At 42.6% G+C, this 23,861-nt stretch overlaps 1 long non-coding RNA gene across 2 annotated transcripts; it reads left to right on the plus strand.

Moving 5' to 3' along the window:
• The first annotated feature begins 586 nt into the window (after nucleotides 1-586).
• LOC147000533 (uncharacterized) lies at nucleotides 587-22,870 on the plus strand. 2 transcript variants are annotated; one of them, XR_015045915.1, is made up of 3 exons: nucleotides 587-602; nucleotides 20,931-21,107; nucleotides 22,440-22,870. It is a non-coding gene; the product is annotated as an uncharacterized LOC147000533 (long non-coding RNA). The 2 variants fall into 2 exon arrangements; XR_015045916.1 differs by lacking the exon at nucleotides 587-602 and adding an exon at nucleotides 18,956-19,016.
• The last annotated feature ends 991 nt before the right edge of the window (nucleotides 22,871-23,861 follow it).

A 23,861-nucleotide genomic window follows, 5' to 3' on the forward strand; every position in this document is an offset into this window, starting at 1 on the left:
CCACCAGCAGGAACACTGTTCCTGTCCCAGTTGTCTATGGGAGTTAAATATACAGTTCACTTCTTTGGCTCATAAAATCCCACCATGCTCTATCTTCCTTCCTACATCCAACAACCATTCCCCAATATCTCATCTTCATATAAAATCCTTTCTCTCCTTAACTTTCAAGACTACTGATGTCTTATGACAATCTATACACACTCAAGGGCAAACATACATGCACACACACAAAACACACACCTGGCTTTGTATGGGTCTGATTTTTTTTTTTTAAGCTGTACTGTTTCTATGGACCTCTCTAAAAACTCTCTGCTTCCCAGCTAGGCTGACTGACATCTTACTAACCAAAGGATAAACAGTCTGGATTGTAAGACTTGCACCCCTTGTAGTCCTTGGGGCTGATGCTGACAGGGGCTTAGAGCCATGGGATGTGGGTGTATAGCACACCAGGCCTTGCTAAGGCCAGCTTGTCTTGTCTCTGTAGTATGTGAAGGAGACTGAGCAACCTGACAGTTGACAGTTGACAGTTGACCTTCTCCTTGCTGAGAGGGTTCCTATCCCTTCTTGCACTCTGTTCATTCATGGTATTTCAGTATGTGCAGGTAGGTGCTGCATTGATGGATTTTTCCTTTTGGATCCTTGGTTGTAGGTTAAAGAAGAAAGGATAGTTGAACTGGAACCAGAAAATAATAATCTACACCTGAGATTGTCAGAGGTAATGTTTTGCTCTGTCCTGTAGACTGATTGACCAGCTAGCCACATGTGAGTGTTTGCATTGAGTCAGCTACTGCATTTGCAAAAGATGTAAAGGATGGCGGGTTTCCTTTGATTTTTGTCCCATCCAATGAGGTGGACACTTTTTTTTTTCTTCTCAAGACAGTGTTTCTCTGTATAGCCCTGGCTGTCCTGGAACTCACTTTTTAGACCGGGCTGTCCTCAAACTCAGAAATCCACTTGCCTCTGACTCAGGAGTGCTGGGATTCAAGGCGTGGGCCACCTCGCCCACTGGGGTAGACACTTACTATGCCATCCTATACTGGAACAGAAATGAATTCTACATGATAATTGTGCTCTCAAGTACTTAAGAAATAATTCATTAATGACACTCCCATCTGCTGCTTCTTGAAAGTTGTGTTATACAACTTATGCATTATGTATTCATCCACATTTAGTCTAATAAATCTATAGATATAAAACCTTTAGGGTCATCGCATGTTGTTATAACCAAAAGCATGAGACTCTATAATTTTTTTTAATTAGGTATTTTCCTCAATTACATTTCCAATGCTATCCAAAAAGTCCCCAATACACTCCCCCCCCCCAGTCCCTCACCCACCCACCCCCACCCCTTGGCCCTGGCATTCCCCTGTACTGGGGCATATAAAGTTGGCTAGTGCAATGGGCCTCTCTTTCCAGCGATGGCCGACTAGGCCATCTTTTGATACAAATGCTCTAGAGTCAAAAGCTCTGGGGTACTGGTTAGTTCATAATAATGATCCACCTATGGGCTTGCAGTTCCCTTTAGTTCCTTGGGTACTTTCTCTAGCTACTCCATTGGGGGCCCTGTGATCCATCCAATGGCTGACTGTGAGCATCCACTTCTGTGTTTGCTAGGCCCCGGCATTGTTTCACAAGAGACAGCTACATCAGGGTCCTTTCAGCAAAATCTTGCTAGTGTATGCAATGGTGTCAGCGTTTGGAAGCTGATTATGGGATGGATCCCTCGATATGGCAGTCTTTAGATGGTCCATCCTTTCTTCACAGCTCCAAACTTTATCTCTGTAACTCTTTCCATGGGTGTTTTGTTCCCAATTCCAAGAAGGGGCACAGTGTCCACACTTTGGTCTTTGTTCTTCTTGAGTTTCATGCGTTTAACAAATTGTATCTTATATCTTGGGTATCCTAAGTTTTTGGGCTAATATCCACTTATCAGTGAGTACATATTGTGTGAGTTCCTTTGTGAATATGTTACCTCACTCAGGATGATGCCCTCCTGATCCATCCATTTGCCTAGGAATTTCATAAATTCATTCCTTTTAATAGCTGAGTAGTACTCCATTGTGTAAATGTACCACATTTTCTGTATCCATTCCTCTGTTGAGGGGCATCTGGGTTCTTTCCAGCTTCTGGCTATTATAATTAAGGCTGCTATGAACATAGTGGAGCATGTGTCCTTCTTACCGGTTGGAACATCTTCTGGATATATGCCCAGGAGAGGTATTGCTGGATCCTCTGGTAGTATTATGTCCAATTTTCTGAAGAACCGCCAAACTGATTTCCAGAGTGGTTGTACCAGCTTGCAATCCCACCAACAATGAAGGAGTGTTCCTCTTTCTCCACATCCTCGCCAGCATCTGCTGTCACCTGAATTTTTGATCTTAGCCATTCTGACTGGTGTGAGGTGGAATCTCAGGGTTGTTTTGAGTTGCATTTCCCTGATGATTAAGGATGTTGAACATTTTTTCAGGTGCTTCTCAGCCATTCGGTATTCCTCAGGTGAGAATTCTTTGTTTAGCTGTGAGCCCCATTTTTAATGGGGTTATTTGATTTTCTGGAGTCCACCCTCTTGAGTTCTTTATATATATTGGATATTAGTCCCCTATCTGATTTAGGATAGGTAAAGATCCTTTCCCAATCTGTTGGTGTTCTTTTTGTCTTATTGACGGTGTCTTTTGCCTTGCAGAAGCTTTGCAACTTTATGAGGTCCCATTTATCTATTCTCGATCTTACAGCGCAAGCCTTTGCTGTTCTATTCAGGAATTTTTCCCCTGTACCCATGTCTTCGAGGCTTTTCCCTACTTTCTCCTCTATAAGTTTCAGTGTCTTGGTTTTATGTGGAGTTCCTTAATCCACTTAGATTTGACCTTGGTACAAGGAGATAGGAATGGATCAATTCGCATTCTTCTACATGATAACCACCAGTTGTGCCAGCACTATTTGTTGAAAATGCTGTCTTTTTTCCACTGGATGGTTTTTGCTCCCTTGTCAAAGATCAAGTGACCATAGGTATGTGTGTTGATCTCAGGGTCTTCAATTCTGTTCCATTGGTCTACTTGTCTGTCGTTATACCAGTACCATGCAGTTTTTATCACAATTGCTCTGTAGTACAGCTTTAGGTCAGGCATGGTGATTCCACCAGAGGTTCTTTTATCCTTGAGAAGAGTTTTTGCTATCCTAGGTTTTTTGTTGTTCCAGATGAATTTGCAGATTGCCCTTTCTAATTCGTTGAAGAATTGAGTTGGAATTTTGATGGGGATTGCATTGAATCTGTAGATTGCTTTTGGTAAGATAGCCATTTTTACAATGTTGATCCTGCCAATCCATGAGCATGGGAGGTTTTTCCATCTTCTGAGATCTTCTTTAATTTCTTTCTTCAGGGACTTGAAGTTCTTGTCATACAGATCTTTCACTTCCTTAGTTAGAGTCATGCCAAGGTATTTTATATTGTTTGTGACTATTGAGAAGGGTGTTGTTTCCCTAATTTCCTTCTCTGCCTGTTTATCCTTTGTGTACAGAAAGGCCATTGACTTGCTTGAGTTAATTTTATATCCAGCTACTTCACCGAAGCTATTTATCAGGCTTAGGAGTTCTCTGGTGGAATTTTTAGGGTCACTGATGTATTACTATCATATCATCTGCAAAAAGCGATATTTTGACTTCTTCTTTTCTGATTTGTATCCCCTTGATCTCCTTTTGTTGTCTAATTGCTCTGGCTAGGTCTTCAAGTACAATGTTGAATAGGTAGGGAGAGAGTGGGCAGCCTTGTCTAGTCCCTGATTTTAGTGGGATTGCTTCCAGCTTCTCACCATTTACTTTGATGTTGGCTACTGGTTTGCTGTATATTGCTTTTATCATGTTTAGGTATGGGCCTTGAATTCCTGATCTTTCCAAGACTTTTATCATGAATGGGTGTTGGATTTTGTCAAATGCTTTTTCAGCATCTAACGAGATGATCATGTGGTTTTTGTCTTTGAGTTTGTTTATATAATGGATTACATTGATGGATTTTCGTATATTAAACCATCCTTGCATCCCTGGGATGAAACCTACTTGGTCAGGATGGATGATTGTTTTGATGTGTTCTTGAATTCGGTTAGCAAGAACTTTATTGAGGATTTTTGCATCAATATTCATAAGGGAAATTGGTCTGAAGTTCTCTATTTTTGTTGGGTCTTTATGTGGTTTAGGTATCAGAGTAATTGTGGCTTCATAGAATGAGTTGGGTAGAGTACCTTCTGATTCTATTTTGTGGAATAGTTTGTGAAGAACTGGGATTAGTTCTTCTTTGAAGGTTTGATAGAACTCTGCACTAAACCCATCTGGTCCTGGGCTTTTCTTGGTTGGGAGACTATTAATGACTGCTTCTATTTCTTTAGGGGATATGGGACTGTTTAGATCATTAACCTGATCTTGATTTAACTTTGGTACCTGGTATCTGTCTAGAAACTTGTCCATTTCATCCAGGTTCTCCAGTTTTGTTGAGTATAGCCTTTTGTAGAAGGATCTGATGGTGTTTTGGATTTCTTCAGGGTCTGTTGTTATGTCTCCCTTTTCATTTCTGATTTTGTTAATTAGAATATTTTCCCTATGCCCTCTAGTGAGTCTGGCTAAGGGTTTATCTATCTTGTTGATTTTCTCAAAGAACCAGCTCCTCGATTGGTTGATTCTTTGAATTGTTCTTCTTGTTTCCACTTGGTTGATTTCACCCCTGAGTTTGATTATTTCTTGCCGTCTACTCCTCTTGGGTGAATTTGCTTCCTTTCGTTCTAGAGCTTTTAGGTGTGTTGTCAATCTGCTAATGTGTGCTCTCTCTAGTTTCTTTTTGGAGGCACTCAGAGCTATGAGTTTTCCTCTTAGAAATGCTTTCAGTGTGTCCCATAAGTTTGGGTATGTTGTGTCTTCATTTTCATTAAACTCCAGAAAGTCCTTAATTTCTTTCTTTATTCCTTCCTTGACCAAGGTATCATTGAGAAGAGTGTTGTTTAGTTTCCACGTGTGTGTTGGCTTTCTATTATTTATTTTGTTATTGAAGATCAGTCTTAGTCCATGGTGATCTGATAGGGTGCATGGGACAATTTCAATATTTTTGTATATGTTGAGGCTTGTTTTGTGACCAATTATGTGGTCAATTTTGGAGAAGGTACCGTGAGGTGCTGAGAAGAAGGTATATCCTTTTGTTTTAGGATAAAATGTTCTGTAGATATCTGTCAGATCCATTTGTTTCATAACCTCTGTTAGTTTCACTGTGTCCCTGTTTAGTTTCTGTTTCCATGATCTGTCCATTGGTGAAAGTGGTGTGTTGAAGTCTCCCACTATTATTGTGTGAGGTGCAATGTGTGCTTTGAGCTTTACTAAAGTATCTTTAATGAATGAGGCTGCCTTTGTATTTGGCGCATAGATATTCAGAATTGATAGTTCCTCTTGGAGGATTTTACCTTTGATGAGAATGAAGTGCCCTTCCTTGTCTTTTTTGATGACTTTGGGTTGGAAGTCAATCTTATCAGATATTATAATGGCTACTCCAGCTTGTTTCTTCCTACCATTTGCTTGGAAAATTGTTTTCCAGCCTTTCATTCTGAGGTAGTGTCTATGTTTTTCTCTGAGATGAGTTTCCTGTAAGCAGCAAAATGTTGGGTCCTGTTTCTGTAGCCAGCCTGTTTGTCTATGTCTTTTTATTGGGGAGTTGAGTCCATTGATATTAAGAGATATTAGGGAGAAGTAATTGTCGCTTCCTTTTATTTTTGTTGTTAGAGTTGGTGTTCTGTTTTTGTGGCTGTCTTCTTTTAGGTTTGTTGAGGGATTACCTTCTTGCTTTTTCTAGGACGTGATTTCCGTCCTTGTATTGTTTTTTTTTTTTTTTTTTTCTGTTATTATCCTTTGAAGTGCTGGATTCGTGGAAAGATAATGTGTGAATTTGGTTTTATCGGGGAATACTTTGGTTTCTTCATCTATGGTAATTGAGAGTTTGGCTGGTTATAGTAGCCTGGGCTGGAAATTGTGTTCTCTTAGTTTCTGTATAACATCTGTCCAGGCCCTTCTGGCTTTCATAGTCTCTGGTGAAAAATCCGGTGTAATTCTGATAGGCTTGCCTTTATATGTTACTTGACCTTTTTCCCTTACTGCTTTTAGTATTCTATCTTTATTTAGTGCATTTGTTGTTCTGATTATTATGTGTCGTGAGGAATTTCTTTTCTGGTCCAGTCTATTTGGAGTTCTGTAAGCTTCTTGTATGTTCATGGGCATCTCTTTCTTTAGGTTTGGGAAGTTTTCTTCTATAATTTTGTTGAAGATATTTGCTGGTCCTTTGAGTTGAAAATCTTCATTCTCATCTACTCCTATTATCCGTAGGTTTGGTCTTCTCATTTTGTCCTGGATTTCCTGGATGTTTTGAGTTAGGATCTTTTTGGATTTTGTATTTTCTTTGATTGTCGTGCCGATGTTCTCTATGGAGTCTTCTGCACCTAAGATTCTCTCTTCCATCTCTTGTATTCTGTTGCTGATGCTCGCATCTATGGTTCCAGATTTCTTTCCTAGTGTTTCTATCTCCAGTGTTGCCTCAATTTGGGTTTTATTCCTTGTCTCTACTTCCCTTTTTAGGTCTTGGATGGTTTTATTCAATTCCATCACCTGTTTGGTCTGGTTTTCCTGTAATTCTTTAATGGATTTTTGTGATTCCTCTTTAATGTCTTCTACCTGTTTAGCAGTGTTCTCCTGCAATTCTTTAAGGGATTTTTGTGCTTCCTCTTTAATGTCTTCTACCTGTTTAGCAGTGTTCTCCTGCAATTCTTTAAGGGATTTTTGTGCTTCCTCTTTAATGTCTTCTACCTGTTTAGCAGTGTTCTCCTGTATTTCTTTAAGTTTGTTATTAAAGTCCTTCTTGATGTCCTCTACCATCATCATGAGATATGCTTTTAGATCCGGGTCTAGCTTTTCGGGTGTGTTGGGATGCCCTGGACTGGGCGAAGTGGGAGTGCTGGGTTCTGATGATGGTGAGTGGTGTTGGTTTCTGTTAGTAAGATTCTTACATTTACCTTTCGCCATCTGGTAATCTCTGGGGTTAGTTGTTATTGTTGTCACTGTTTAAAGATTGGAGCAGACTCTGTGTCCCACTCACGAGAAGTCTCAAAATCCTGTGGCGGGTGTCGTGGGTAGCTGGCGGGTGTCAGCAGACCCTGCGCTCTAGCTACCCCAGTGCTGTTCAGACCGGAAGAGGCTGGTGGCCCTACTCAGGCCGGATTTCTGCCTCCCCAACCAAAGCAGTCTCAGTTCCCGCGTGATTGGACTGCAGCAGAAGCTGTGTTCCACTCACCAGAAGTCTCAAGATCCTGTGGCGGGTGTCGTGGGTAGCTGGTGGGTGTCAGCCAACCCTGCGCCCTAGCTACCTGGGTGTTGGTCTGACTGGAAGAGGCTTGTGGCCCTACTCAGGCCAGATTTCTGCCTCCCCAACCAAAGCAGTCTCAGGTCCCGTGCGATTGGACTGGAGCAGAAGCTGTGTTCCACTCACCAGAAGTCTCAAAATCCTGTGGTGGGTGTCGTGGGTAGCTGGCGGGTGTCAGCCGACTCTGCGCTCTAGCTACCCCAGTGCTGGTCATACCTGAAGAGCGAGACTCTATAATTTACAAAGAGCAATTGTTTCTTTCAGTTTGGGAGTCCAACATCAAGGCACTGCAGGTTTGTTATCTATGGCTGGCTCATTTCTCTAATTGGTACTGGCTAGATATCCCATCCTGGTGAAATTGATGAGCAAATAAGCTCTCTAGGGTTGTCTACTCACGAGGGTAGATTCCTCAGTGACTGTATCACCCCCCAGAGGCTTGCCTTAATGACATCTAAAAGGACATTGTCAGTGTGAATCACACAGGGGCACTCAACTCTGCAGTAAATCTAACCAAGCTTGGAAGCTTATTCCCAAAGCCCCTTGAGCCCTTTTCAGTTTCCCTTTGAGCCTTTTGACTTCCAAGCAGCTCCTCATTAAGCTGGCACACAGTCTGATCCAGCCACAGCTCTTTACATGGCTACTTCTGTATCAAGTTGACCTATCTACAACAAGATTCTTAGCATCCTCAGCACCTTCTTCCAGCATTTATGATAGAGCTTTTCTGCTCTCAGGATCAAGCAGGGACTAACCCTGAAACTAGCTTTCTGTCTTGGGCAGAGTCCTCCTGTAGAAGCTCAGATGCTGTCTGCCTTGTAGGAGCACATCAGAGACCAGGGTCCAGCTTCCTTCTCTATCCTGAAAAGTAAGAGTACATCTGCTTGACAACTGAGCAGTGATGTGCTATTGCACATACTTGGAAGCTCTATTGTCAAAGAAAGGAACTGTATTGCCTTTTTCAAGTGAATAAACAAATACTGAGTCCAATTGGGAGCTCTTCAACTTGACCTTAGACCATAGTGAGGTTGCTTAGAGATGTGTGGCTGGAATCTCTGGGAGGCTTGGCCTGACAGCATCCTCTGTAAAGACAGAATAAGGATAGGTGGCCCCTCCCCTCAAGAGCAACACACAGGGAAGCAGTGAAGTGATCAAACTTCATGGTCCTTTGTCCATGGCTGCAGCTGGAGAGAGCAGTGTTGCAGAAGACTTAGTAGTTGTGAGCAGCAGTGACGCTCCTCATGGGCCTGTGCTCTTCACAGGCTTGCTTCTGTTACACTGTTAGTCCATTCCCATGTGCAGGGCACAGCAGTCACCTCCCACCTCCAAATACTTGGTCTAAGTAAGTGCAAGCTGAGGTGATCTGAAATGGCTTTTCAGACACCCCTACAGCATGCCACACTCCAGGGAGCTGATGCTGAACAGTCCAGATGCAGACATTTCCAGGTTGGCTGTGTGTTCACGATGCTGTTCATCTCCATCACAGGCTCCTCTGTGGTGGTAGAATCTCCACTGACACTCTTCTTTATTTTCCTTTGATTTTTTTTGTTTTAAAGCATAGTGCTCCTTATTCAGGTTCCCAATTCTTGCAGGCATTAGAGACCCTGAAGGTACACAGTCACTTGTGTCCTTAAACTAGGGTATGTAGGTGGAGAGCCATGTATTTCATGAAGCATAGCCGACTCACTCAGAACACAAGGAAGATGTGGGAACATGAAATAAAAATAAAGATGAAAAAGCAGGGTGCAAGGCAGAGGCTTGAGAGCAGAGCATCAGAGAAGGAAAAATCCAGAGTCCAGCGAAGTAGAGTGTGGAAATACAGCAGCAGGCATAAAGGAGTTTCCAGTGCTCAGGGTCTGGGTGTGTGAGGAGCTCAGGAAGAAGTTGAATGGGGTGATGCTTTCAGGATTAACGACTGTTTTATCTCTTCTGTACCATTCCTGGAGAAGTGAGCCAAACTGTTAATGATGTAAATAGTCTCTAGTGCCTTAGTCAAATCAGAGACATAGTCACTGCCAGATGCCAGTGTGCTGGTGACCCTTACACCTGGAAGTGCTCAGTGGTGGAAAGCATAGGCATTGGTTTTTTTTTGTCTGTGTGGTTTTTTTTTTTGTTTGTTTTTGGCATACTTACCCTGAGTGAGGCTATATGTGTCTCCCACTTCTGCTGGAACAACAGAGAGTAAACATTGGTGATAATCCAGATACACCTGTCTGTATGAAGGAGTCACTTCACCAGCTATAGTCTCTGTCTCAATAGATCCAATCTCACAAGTGCTAAGATTTCAATCATTAAAGAAATATGAAAGCAGTTACATGAATTACAGATTTCACATTTCTGAATTTGAAAAAGGCTTGAGCCTGACTCTGTGCTTTCTTCAGCTCCTCAGATATCTTAGTTTTTTCTATGGACAGGCCTAGTGGCAGTGCTGGGACCCAATAGCTAACTTTGACTGGGCCTGTATCATGTTCATGGGTTTGGGAAGTCCTAGACGACTATTCTGAGGCCTTTGAGGCCCTTGTATCTATGTAGTAACTGAAGTTCCTCAAACTATAACCATGACTCAGGATGTAGAACCCATTTCAAGAGATGCTCAGTTGAAAACATGGCATTCAAGAGAGATTTGAAGACAGCTGACATGGAAAGAGATGCTAATCTTTCTAAGCTCCTCCCCATTTCACCAAATATCTACAATTTAGACAGCCTCAGCCCATGCTGAGAAGTGTACAGAGAAAAATCTTCCCATCTAGGGGTCCCCTTCCTATAAGAAATAGATTTCAGGACAGTAAATAATTTTTGAGGGGAAGTTTTTTTTTTTCTTAAACATGACACTTTTCCTCTTGTATTCAATTTTACGTAATTGTTTATTTTAATTTCACATGCATTTGCGTTTTTTCCTGCATGTACATATGTGTGTGGGGATGTGGGGGACATGAGATACCCTAGGGAGTTTGTTGTTCATGGGCAGTTCCATTTAAAACACTCAGAATAACAGATGAAATGCAACATCACCAATATTCATTTGGGCCCTTTCATTATTCTCTGTGGATGTAGCTGCCCTTGGGGCTGACAGTGTCATCTTTGAGAATGGCTGCCATAGAGAGAGCTAGAACTGTGATGGCTCATGTCCTATGGCTACCAGAAGACATGCATCCAGTCATATCTCCAGGCAAGCATGCTGAGGAAGAAACAATCAGCCACATCTAAACAGTGTGGGATGTGTCATTACACAAAGGATATGATTTCTCTAGCAAATGGACATTCTATAGAAAAGGATAGAGTGAAGAAGAAAGATGCAATAGACTAGGATTCCATTACACATTGGTTTCCATGTGGCTTTGTCAGACATGACTGGGTAGGGTCTTGGTGACATCTGCAAACTTGGAGAAACATAACCCAAGACGGACCTCTCTTCAATGAGAAGACTAGCCTTATCTGTGGCTTCCTTCTCTAGATCTCAGGAGGAAAGGGATGTCAAGTGTCCTTGTGTCTGCTATTCTCCAGTGCTTTTATCAAGAAAGGATCCTCCTTCAAGATAGCATGCTTGAGGGTGGTAAGATCTGTCACTGTTGTGGTTTGATTATGAACATCCCCCAAGGATCTTGTGCTGTAAATTTATGTTTGAACTCTTAGGACCACCCAAGTGTGAATGTGTGTGCCCGTAATCCCAGCACTAGGGAGAGTGGCAAATCAGCATATTCCTGTAGCTTACAAGATTCTCAGCCTAGCTGAGATGACAGAATTTTGTTTCAGTGAGTGACCTGACTTGCGGTCATAAGGGAGAGAGCAATGAAAATGTATCTAATCTTTTCATTTCATCTCTTCATGCTGATACACAGAAGCACAAACATACACACAAACACATATACATGCACACACTCACATGACACACACAGGCATATTCATACATACAAGCACATACTTACCCATACATGTACATAAGCAAACACCTGCATACATATATGGAACACACTCACACATACACCATACTACACATATGCAAATACACATATACACACAGAGAACACAAATAAACACAAACAAACAGTCACACAACATAGATGTACACACACATACATTTGTACCAACAATACATGTCAGGCCATACCACACAGGCACACACACAATTACACACATGGAACACACACACACACAAGCACATACACACATACACAGATGCAAACACATTCACCCCACACCATACAACACACACCATCTACACAAATACACATACACACAGAGATGGTGCCTACTGCAGGATGATTGGGCCATATACAGCTGGATCCTGTCTAGCAAAAACTGGTTTCCATGAAAAGAGCCAAACTGTTCCCAAATACCTCTCACTTCTCATCCTGCCATGGGAATCTTTCTTTTCTGCATACAATCCAACCAAGATGTCACATAGGACGATGACAAAGTCTGACCATTGAGGTCACCCGAGCTTTCTATATCAAAACTGACCCAAACTAACCTCTTCATGCATAAGCCAGCTTCAGTCATTTTGTTCTTGCAGAAGAAAGTGGACTTTCTCAGCCACCCTGAGAACAACCTCATTTCACAAGGTGTGGCTGCTGTCACGTGATCATGTATTAAGAGTGCTTGTGAGAGGAGGAGGCACACTGCAGCTTTAGAGGTGGAATGAGATGGCCTTAGTTCAATTGTGAATGTTCCAGAAGAAAGAAGTTGTTTTGTCCACGAATATCTTCAGATTGGGCAGGCTTATTGTTTGGTACCAGGCTACAGTACTAACCCTATCACTTCTCTGTTGGTGTACATGTCAGAATGTCTCCAGGAATGAATTTATGTTGGGTCAGGTTGGGATTATATTTTGCTTTTATTTATTGAAGGCACCACAAAATGAATTTTTGAGAAAACCACTGACTGCTAATATTTGCAGTTTTGAATTTAATATAAATTCTCAGGACACCTGTTTTGGTGTGGCCATTCTCTTAGGTCATAAGGATTAGTAGGTCTACTCTCTCTTGTCATGAGGGTTAGTTGATATAGGTGCTCTCCCAAGTCATAAGAGCAAAGCTGGCCACTGTCTCAAGTCACAAGTGTCAGTGTGGCCACTTGGGTAGCATGAATCAGTTTGTCTGCTCTGAAGGATTTTTTTTTTAGATGTATGTTTTTTAATTGTGTGTATGCTTGGTTTTCCTACATGTGTATGTGTGCTGTGTGTATATGCACAATGCCCAGAATGTTCACGTGAGAGTCAGGTACCCTAGAACTGGCGTTGGAGATGTCTGTGTGTTGACTTTTGGGTGCTGGGATACTCACCCAGATCCTTTGCAAGGGCAGCCAGTGCTTTCCTGCTCTGAAGTCTTTTTGATGTGATGTTTATTACTGTTTGTTCCACAAGACTGTTTCACAGGAATCAGCCTTATGATTGTGGAGGATAACCACACTGAAAATAGTTTAATCCATGATTTGATGTCCTTACTGAATATTACAAAGGGTAAAATTTGACTATATTTGTTTCTGAATATTAACAGTGTCTTTGGAACTAAGCTCAGATCATCAGTGTGTTCCTTTCAATTCTGATCCATCTGGATAACCCCCAAGGTATATTCTTTTCTGTCCTCAGTGCTTGCTGTATTGCCTCAAGTTCCAACATCACTAAGACAAGCTAAAGGAGACTTTAAAAATCTTCACAGTTTGAGATTTAAAGACACTCATAGAAGGTCTATTCACCATTTATCCCAACACTTGGAGAAAGAGTCTCTCTGTGTCTTCCAAATCCTTGGTGTACATGGCCTTCAGGACAGCCAGAACTTTAATGGTGAGAGTCTGTCTTTAAAAAAAAAAAAAAAAACTAAGAAAACACCACACACACACACACACACACACACACACACACACACACACACACACACCACTCTGCAGTTGCTACCCATCTCATTCCTCAAGTGAGCTCTTAGAGCAACAGTTCTTCAAGTCTGCAGACTTCTGATCAACCCTCAGGATCTTTCCACTGACATCAGGCAGGTTGCTGCTAGCTTTTGATAAGTTGTTTTGTGTTGTTTTGTCATTTGTACTCCCTTAGCTGACTTCCCCAAGTCCTGCCAGATCCCACTCACCACCTTCAGAGGTATTTAGTGTTTTCAAGTCATGCTGAAAAAATAAGATACTATTTGTTTTGATTGTAGCATTTAGGATTGTGTTGAAGAGGTAATTGCAGAATGTAAGCTGTTTAACGAGTAGGTCTATGAGTTATGACTAGGTGTAATCTCATCTGCTGAGTGAGTGTTTGATTAATGGCCTTCTCCCTATTGGCTCCTGTGGTATTTTTACCCTGAAGCCTGAAGGGTTTGAATTTGGGTTGGGTCCTCTTGTAATTTTCCTGACCAGCACATCTGGAGTTACCTTGTAGGTATAAAGAGGTTCAAAGCTTTCTTGCCCTGGAGATGCCTGTTTACCTTTTTTACCTAATCCACATCTTATTGAAATTCGATGGAGAGCAGCTTGCTGGCTTTTCAGCAACACCTATTGACACACATTGAAGGTTCTCTCTGCTACTGATGTGAATTTCTGAATTCCTATGTCATTTTGAATAAGCTCTACTCCATGGTCTTGAACATTTGAGTACTCAGTTCTCAGTAGGTGACTATGTTTGGGTAGATGTAGGAGGCGTGCCTTGCTGAAGAATGTCACTGGGGCTGGGGTTTGAGGTTTTAGATATTTGTATCACCCCCAGTGCACTCTGCTTTGTAATTTGAGCCTAGATGTGAGCCTTCAGCTTTCTTCTCCTTCCACCATGCCTTATAGCTATTGAACTTAACCTCTGGTTACAGGTGATGTCCTGACCATGAGTTCCACTAGCCTCATTGTTTTATAGTTTGCTCTGCTCATGGCATTTCTGTCCAAAGATACAAAGGTAACTAATGTAGAAGTTGATGCAATGGAGTGGACTCTTAATGTGACACTTGATCATACCAAGTTGTGCTTATGTGGGTTTTGTTTTGAGCAACATGGAAGACTTTGGAATTTTGAACTAGAAGTGTTTTAATGCTCTAAAAAGAGCTTGATCGGCTAGACATCACTCATCTAACCATCTAATCTGTCATAGGGAGTGACGTAGTTCTGATTTTACTGCTGTGAACGGATACCACAACCAAAGCAACTCTTGTATAGACATTTATTTGGTTTTGGCTTATGGGTTCAGAGGATTAGTTCATTATCATCAAAGTGGGAGCTTGCAGGTTCCAGGCAGACATGGTGCAGGAGGAGCTAAGAGTACTTTATCTTCATCTGAAGGCTGTTAGGAGAAAACTGGCTTTCAGGCAGCTACCACAAGGATCTTATAGGTCACACCCACAGTGATACACTTCCTCCATTAAGGCCACACATACTCCAACAAGGCTACATATCCAAATAGTGCCATTCCCTGGGCCAAGCATTTTCAAACTTCCACGGGGAGCTTAAGGCATCTTGGTTCCTGGAATCCCCTGTGATCAGAAGCATCATCCAGTGTACTCTCATCAGTCACTAGATGTAAAGCAGCTAAGCAAAGGGCTGAGACAACTGAGAAATACTAGTATGGAAGGTGTGTCAGTTTTCATCTGTATAGAGAGACACTATGGTTGTGACCTGACCTCAGCTGTCCAGGTTTCACCAGTGTGACCCATGGACCATGTCCATTCTCCTGTAGGCAAGTGTAATTTGGCACTGGTCTTAGGTAGGGTTTTACTGCTGTGAACAGACACCATGACCAAGGCAAGACTTGTAGAAAACAACATTTAATTGGGGATGGCTTACAGGTTCAGAGAGGTTCAGTCCATTATCATCTAGGTGGGAGCATGGCAGTAACCAGGCAGGCATGGTACAGGCAGAGTTGAGCTGAGAGTTCTATATCTTCATCCAAATGCTGGGAACTAGGCTGAGGATCTTATGCCCACACCCACAGTGACACACCTACTCCAACCAGGTCACACCTATTCCAGGGTCACACTTCCAAATGGTGCCACTCCTTGTTACATTAATATACAAACCATCACATTCCACTCCCTGGCTTCCATAGAAGCCAGCTACTTGTTTCACTGTCTGGGATTCCAGTTGATGTTTTGTACTCCTCCTAAGGGCTGGCATCACTTCTCCAGCTCTGCCCTCTGTAGCACTCTAAGCTCAGGTTGATCCACTCCACTACGGCTGTTGTTCTTAGTGATCATCCCGTGATACTGACATCTCCAAAACACTGGGGTGTTCCACTCCAACTAGGCTTCACCAATAGCCTCTCATAGGCTCTCTTCATGGTGCCAAGCCTCAAATCCTTTGCATGACCCCTTCCGTCCTGAGCCATCAACTACAGCTGAGGCTATACCTTTTCCAATGGCCTTCCATGACCTCTCACAGTGCCAAGCCTCAGCTGTTCTTCATGACACTTTCATGCCGTCATAACCAGTACCACCTAAGTGTTTCTTACACATTACCAAGTCCAGATACAGCACAAGGTACAATCTTGATATCTTTGGAACACAGCCTCTGTGCTCTCAGAAAACACTACCCAGCGGAAGTCCCCTCAATGGTGCTGGTCTCTTCTTAATCACCGCAAATTGCTTAGCTCCAGCTAATCAGCATCAATAGTCCCAGTAATGCAAAGTTTATGCTTTAGTACTACTGGTATCTTGTTAATCACAGCTGATTCTTCAACCCCAGCTAGCCAGAACCACAGAATCTTCACAATCAAACTAGCAATGGCCCTGAAAATGTCTTTAATCATCTCTCTGAAATTTCACAAGCCAGGCCTCCATTTTCTCCACTGTTATCAACATTATCTTCAACCCTTCTTCACTTTGGAGACCCAAAGTCTTATGCCTGAGCAGGCACCTCCTGTGTAAAGGTCAAGATATCAGTGTACCCTTGAGGGAGGCCTAACAGTGTTCTAAGTACAAGACAGAAGTGTAGCTATGCGGGAGGCTTAACAGTGTCTGATGATGTACAAGAGATCCTGGAGTCTTTGGAAACATTTTTCCATGTGTATCACCCCATGGCGAAGCTCATTCCTGTGAAAATGTATGTTGCCCAGGGAATACTGTTACACATTCATATGTGGTGAGAAGACACATCTCAGACAAGCTTTTGAGGGACAAACAGGCCAAGGGAGTATCTATCTATCTGATGGCCCAGAATGTCATTAATACACTTGAAGTGCTTTTGATGAAGCAGAAATGCATATAATGTGACAGGAAATGCTGTCCAGAAAGCAAACTCATGTTGGCTCACACATTGGGTCTCGATTTTCCCCTGATAATGGAAGATTTGTTATGAAGAAATGAAATATAAATCAGAGGCCTAAATATTTTATTTAATTTTAATAGTTACATATAGAGCTTAATATCTTAGTCTCCAAATAAACACTATGGAAAACTTTGGTATTTTTAATGTTCTTTTTAATAAGAAAACTCAAAATATTTGTGCCTTGTGGACATTTCTATATTTATGAATGCTGTGTATACTTATGAAGTTACTGTGGCTGCACTAGCAGTTGTCCTCAGGACATTGTTAGAGCACTGTGACCACATCCCACACAGGAATAGCAAGCTTACTCACCTGCTCCAAGATTGCATCAATTTTTCTCCGTAGGAGACCCCAAGCAGAGGGGACAGAGACCCAGATTTTAGGGAGCTATCACAACCATTTTTGTCCTCTTGCCCAGACCATACAAATTTGGCAAAGCTAGAGCTCTTCCAGGCCCCATGCTATGTTCTGTCCACAGGGTCAGTGTGAGTCAGTGCAGCTTACACTATGTATTACCTGTGCTGCAGGTTGGTGCATATGGTGGGCTTTCCTTTAGCCTTTCCGCCCAGACTATGATGTTCTTTTGGGGAGACTGTCATGGCTGTCTTCATTCTGTCAGGCACAGTCTGTGGATGAGTCTCTAAGCTATTGTAGAGGGGATCCCACTGAGGAATTAGAGACTTGGAGTCATTTTTAGACCCAGGGCCTATGCCACTTGTTTGGTAGCATATAGTATCTGCTCAAAGTGTAAGCAGACACTCTCCAGTCCTGTAGTCCCATCTTGGAGTGTGGACAGACTCTCTCCATGCCAACAGCTGTCTGGCACTCACAAATGTCATTTTCATGCTTTACACATGGCATTTTCAATTTTTCTTTTAAAAGGCAGTGATGCAAAGTTAGTAATTACTCTGTATGCATCCCCTGGCCTGAAGCACATGGCTGAGACTCTATGAGGCATAAATTTGAGCTAGAGCTCTGCAATTTGAGAGAAGATCATCTAAAAAGAGACCTCAGTTCTCAGATGGGGAAGCCAGGAATGGGCCTGGTATGGGAACTGGATCTTCAGTGAAATATGCTTATTGTCATTGCTTTATTGTGTGCGTGTGCATGTGAGTGTGTGTGTGTGTGTGTATGTGTGTGTGCTCACCAACACTTCACACATAACCAGGTTTCTCTTCTCTCTGAGTAGGCTGTTTGCTCTCTGAGGATGGTAGTTAGCCTGGATGGGGCCTTAGCACAGCTTTTCCCCAGATCCCTTGAACCTAAGCTGATAGGGGAGGAGGCTGCCTGGTGGAGAGAATCCTCCTGGATCAGGATTTGGACTGGGCCCACTCCTGGAAGAGTAGCTGGATTGTTGGTCACTAGGAGAGTGAGGACAAAGTTGAACTTGTCACCTCAGGAGGCATAGTGAGGTCCAGGATCTGCACCTATATTGCAAAGCCATACATAAGCCTTGTCTGTTCCCAGCTCTATGTACAAGTCAGGTTAAAGCTCCATTCCCATTCTTTCAACTGTGATGGGGATGGAGGCCATAGGGTTAACAGAGGTCATGAGTGGCTTGCAAGAGTCAGCATGGTGCCAGGCCCACAGGACAAAAGATGTGTTTATAGTACTAATCCTCTTTAGGAAGCAGGTGTTCAAAGCTGGGCATAAGTGACAAGAAGCCTCATATCCCAGAGAAAGGATGGCCAGCCCCCAGACTCCTCTCTGTAGAACTATGAGTAGCTGTTACAGATAAGTGGGCCTAGACAATAAAGAGGGCAATCTATTTCACCTGTCTCAGAGTCCAAACTGTGTGCATTTTCAACATGGATGCCAGGGCCATTAAGGCCAGCTTCATTGTGACAGACCTGGAAGAGGTCCAATAGATCTACCTGCTATTGGTATTGAGTGTAGCTGAAGAGACCACATTGACAGGAAACAGTTTTGGCATCATAACTCCAATTCTGGTTCTCAGATGGTCTGGGTTGTACCTTAGCTTTACCAAGCTGACACAGAAGCCCAGATACACATCCTCCAGACCTGTGGGGACAGCAGTGACCTGGCTGCCTATCATTATCTGAGGGTTTGATCTTTCCTGTATCCTAACACTCAGGATGATTTCAACAGGATGCGAACCAGCAGCATTGAGCCTGAGACAAAAGGGGAATCTGGAGTGGGACGACCTGAATGAGAGATGGTAGGACAACCAGAACATTCAGGAATTCTCCAACGTGATCATGAATATCTTCCCTGGCAGGGACAATAGAAGCTATTAAAGGATCAGGCTTGGAGATTTGGCTTAGGACTCCAAGTACCCTCATGGATAGAACCAGATTACAGCTGGACATCACCAGACGCTGACACCTGTGTCTGACCAGTGGTACTGGCTTAACAACAAACACATCAGAGGGATGCAGGAGAAGGGGTAAGAGGAAGATAACACTAGAGACAGGGTGGCTCCCTGCTCCTTAATTGTCTCTTTCCCTGATGTTCCCTGATCATGGCCTAGATGAAGCCCCGAGGGACTAGATCTGTGAAAAGATCCATGTGTTAATTTAGCCTTCCTTCATTAGACACTGACCACAGGGCAGGTAAGGCAGAGCTTGGGTCTCTGCCATGGTGCCTTTTGTCCAGAGCAGAGCCACAGTGTCCTGAGCAGCAAAGCACAATAGATTATGACTGTGCCTCCCAGTTCTGTTCCCAATGTGTGACACAGCTGTGTTCCTCCACATCACCAGGAAAGCAAGCAGCATTCAAGTGGTGATCTACGAACAGAGTGGTGCATGTTCCTGTGAGTGGAGGATGATCCTTGGCTAGGTGGCAGAAGCTTAGATAGCTAGCAACCGGCCCCAATGGGCTCTAAATCAGACAGGGCCTAACCCCTAAATAGCAAGCCTATCAATGAGTCTGCATGCATGGATGTGCAGGGTAATGGCACTTTGCAATGCCCTCTGCCTAGAGCAAGGCCAGCCTGCTCCTTGCTTTCATTGCTGTGTCTTTCCTGAACTTCAGAGTTAGGTCACAGGAAAAGGGAATTGAGGTATTGAGGAAAGGAGAGAGTTTGGGAAATTGAGAGGAGCAGTTTTCTGAGAGGAGTCACATCTGCTGTCTTTAGGGAACATTTGGTTTGAATCTCAGGAAAATGCTCACACAGAGCACTCACACCCACCACACCTACCACACCCACAGCCCTCACACCCACAGGGCAGGTGCTCAACAGCCAGAGTAGACTGAGAGGAGAGGTGGATTGTAGGTATGCCACTCTGGAACTGTCCACACCTACCTGACCAGGATGACCAGCATGCCCTAGGCCCTAAACTTCCAATCCCAGACTGAGTGGCCTTAAATTTGCTCAACTCTCCTGCCCTCCTGGCCCCTTCCCACGACTCTCCATGGCCTTTCCCAAGACACAGCTGTATCAGAGGAGTCATGTTGCCTTCAGTGGCCCCTAGGCTTGATCCTCATGGAAAAGATGTTGAGGTTTAGTTGGTGAGCAGCTGGCCCCACTGCCCACTGACATTCACATCCTACAAAAGGGGTGTCTTCTTCCTCCCTTAGTGTTACTGCCTTAGGTCCTATCATCTTGTAACAGTGAATTGCTTTTATCAGTGCTGGTCTGACTCTCAGTATGAGACTGGGGAAGGTTTGTGGAATTGCTCTATCTACATTTAAACTACCCTCACAATTAAACTTGCTTAGCTGGCAAGAGTTGCCTGCTTACTGAAACTGAACTCACTGGCTTTGTTATTTTCTTTCTCCATTTTTAGTGTGGGGATGTAACATCAGACATACAAACACATCATGTATGTTCATGCATGTGGAGGCCTTAGATTGATAGAAATTATCCTCAATTTACTCTACCAACTCATTGAAAGAGGGTCTCTCTATGGCTGTGCAGGCTGCCATGTCTTCCCAGTATTGATGTGATCTCTGGTTCACCACTGAGCAATCTCTGGTTCCCTTATTCATTTTTGAAAGTCACTGTCAAGAGAATATTTTGCCACTTTCTACATGGAATTATTTGTTGGTTTATTACTCTCATGATTCTTTTTCTTTATGTTTTAATCATGAATGTTTGGCCCAGGTGGTTAAGGGCCTAAGGCGCGGTCCTCTCCCTTTTCTTTGAACTTGCCTTTAGTTGTAAGAGTACCAACTGGCTTTTAATGTTCTGTTCAGATCATAGTGTAGGTATAGTTTTCTCAGCCACAATACATAAAATTACTTCAGTAATGTGCAACAATGAATAAGTGTCACTGAAATGTTACAATTTTTATGAAAGTTTACTTAGGCTCGTCACTTGTATTTTGATGCATTATCTTTGTGTTTTCCTCTTGTCCAGCCAAGATGCAGACTTACCTGGCAGTTCTGGAGCCCCTGAAAATCTGACATTTAAAGAGAGTCAGTGCCTCTTTTCACAAGGGCAGGATGTGTCTGACAAAGTGAAAGCTTCTCCTAAATTAACAGAGCTCGAGAATGAACTGAACACAAAGTGAGAAGAGAGGACACCTTTACTCAAGTAGGTCTGCCCTTGGCAGGGCCTTTGTGGGGGGCGAGCCTGAAGAGGAAGGAACAGTGCTACTTCTAAGTGATGTTTATTTTCTGTACCTGAAATGGTTGCAATTTAGAGATGTTTCAATTCCAAGAAACTGTGTTTTACTTTACCAAGAAAAATACTGTCTAGTTCTTTGTGATCTTGACTCACATGAAGTTACCTGTTTCTATTAGATTTTGGGGAGACTCTTGGACTCATAGGGCAGAATGAAGATGAGGGGGTATTTCTTCTCCCCTATCTTCTTTCATTGTCATTCCAAGGGCAGTAGGCCAAGAAATTATCTTTCTGTTTTTTTCCTTTAAACTCCATTTGGTTACCAGACAGTGACAGCTGAGCAGGTCTGAGTTCTACTGTGTCACAGTGGACCCTGTCTGCAGGAGTCAGGCCTCTCAGCCCAGGGCAAATGCTTCCTTTACCTTCTATCATTTGTATGAGGTGGCTAGATGGAGTTTCTTATGTAAGGTGCACATCACATTCTTGACAAATGTGAGCCTCCTGACCAATTTAAATGTTTGAGATTGAATATCTAATTAATAATTCAAATTTGAAATTTCTCAAAAAATATTTGAGGATTTAAGCCTAGGGATTTTATTTTTATAAATACCAAATTATCACTAGACTAATCACTGGTGGAAATTAAAGACAGCAGTTATGTTAGAAAGTTACCTAATATTTCAAAGGCTGCAAAGGATCTAGAGCTGTCTAGTAACACAGCATTCATGTAGGAATGAGCAGAGACATCTGAGAAGAGTGGGAGCTCATGGGTGGCAGTAAAAGTTAGGTGTCTCAGAACGTATACATTTAGTAAAGTGATGTAGATCCAATGTCAGGAAAGGAAGGAGTGTGTTGCTATGCCTCCTCTGACTCACATGCTTTCTCAGCATAATAGACTTATTTAATTTTAATTCCTAAACTTTGCACTGTCATTCCTCAGCTGAGTTGTGTGAGGCAGACCTCAGTTTGCTTGTTTTGTGTGAAAGCTGATTTTATGATTTCAAGCACACTTTCTATAGGAGAAACCCCTAATGTGGGTCCAGATGATCTTTCTGTACCATAGTATTCTCTTACAAACCTGTACATCAGGAAAATATGCACACTCTCAAATAGAACAGAGGTATTTGCAACCTGAAAAACCACTTTTAATAAGAGCTGTAAGATAAATTGTTGAAATGCAAGTGTAAATATTTTTATGTTAATCCAGTATCCTATTTGAAAGCGTGTCTTTGCTGTTTCCTCTGTAAGAGAATAGAATGGCCCTGAGAGTTTATGAAGGATTTACATACTCATCTTGCCTAGGAAGTGCAATTTCATTGTGACTGGAGCATACTGGAAGCCATCGGGTGTCATAATCATACATCCCAGAGAAGAGCAGTCACCTGCTGCCACTAGTACATGGGAAGGCAGATGCTCAGAAGAGCCAGCTACCACCTGAAAACTCTGCATGTGTGTTTGTAAGACCTGTAGTGAAGTAGACTTGGCCTTTCCTGGACAGTGAGGTCAGATGTGAATACATAGTATAAGAGCCCGTTGAATAGTGTGCATTACTGTGGGGAAACTCTTAAACTGCTATTGTTTTTCATTTCAACTGTTTTTCAGTTGCAGCCTAATTTTAATAAACTTTGAATTTATTTAAGTGTATTTGCTATTGTTTTCAAAGTGCTGACAAGGTTTATATTTGTAATGCCAGCATTCCTCTTCCCCATTTCCATCTGTCACTCCTTCATTAAACTGCTGAGTCATTCCTTCCTTTGTCCCTTGATTGTTTTTCTGTTTGTGGGAAAGTGTTCTTTGATGACACAACCAGCTGAAGACTAGGGTAGCATTTTCACAAGAGTCCCTTGTGAGAGCTTGGTCACCTCTATCTACATGTCTACCCTTTATGCCTTCAGCATCCCAAAGGAGCACTGGGACCATGTCTCCTTTCACCGCCCCATCCTGGTCCCTGGACTCCCTGAACATACTCACGGAAAAGCTCATTGCCTAAACAGTCTCCTGGTCGTAGATGGTCAAGTATATGGACCACTCAAGATTGCTGGAATGAAGGTGTTTTATTGTCATGGCACAAGGTACACTGACCAGCTGGAACTGGTCAGTGGGCTGGTGTGTGCCCTCACCCTCATTCCTACTGTGCTTTAGCAAGGAGGCAAAGCAACGTCCAAATCTCAGGGTGTGGGTGAAATGGAATGAGGAGTTGGGGAGTCCCTAGTCAAAGAATATAAAGTTTCAATGAACAGGGAATGACTTTGAGTACTGTTACTTGGTAAAGTATGACGCTCAGCAGTGTCCTGTAAAAATGCAAAGGAACTTTAAGGATGACTAGGCATGTTTGAGTGTCAAAAAAAATGAATAAAACATGTGGGAAACTTTTTGGAAAAATAAAATTTATATACTGGGATTAGTGTTTCTGTTTCTGTATTTTAATTTGCTGTGGTATTTAGCTCTGTACAGACATCCCTTAGAAACTAAGAATTGGTGCTGACCCAAGACCATCTCTTCCTATACATAATCTCCCTATTAGGGATATTATGGCTCTGGCTTCTTGTGTCCTCTGGTCTCTGTACCACCTCATTTTCTGCCAAACCGTACCTAAGACTTCCTCTGTGCATTCTCAGGTAATAAAGTGATTTCAGACACACATATACCTATGAATTTATGATACAATTAAGCAAAATGTGGATTGGCAGAAGAAATACTCCTAGTTTCAAGTGATTGTGTTCC

This window comes from Mus caroli, unplaced genomic scaffold, assembly GCF_978045245.1.
Source record: "Mus caroli unplaced genomic scaffold, Mus_caroli_1 scaffold_18, whole genome shotgun sequence".
NCBI lineage: Eukaryota > Metazoa > Chordata > Mammalia > Rodentia > Muridae > Mus > Mus caroli.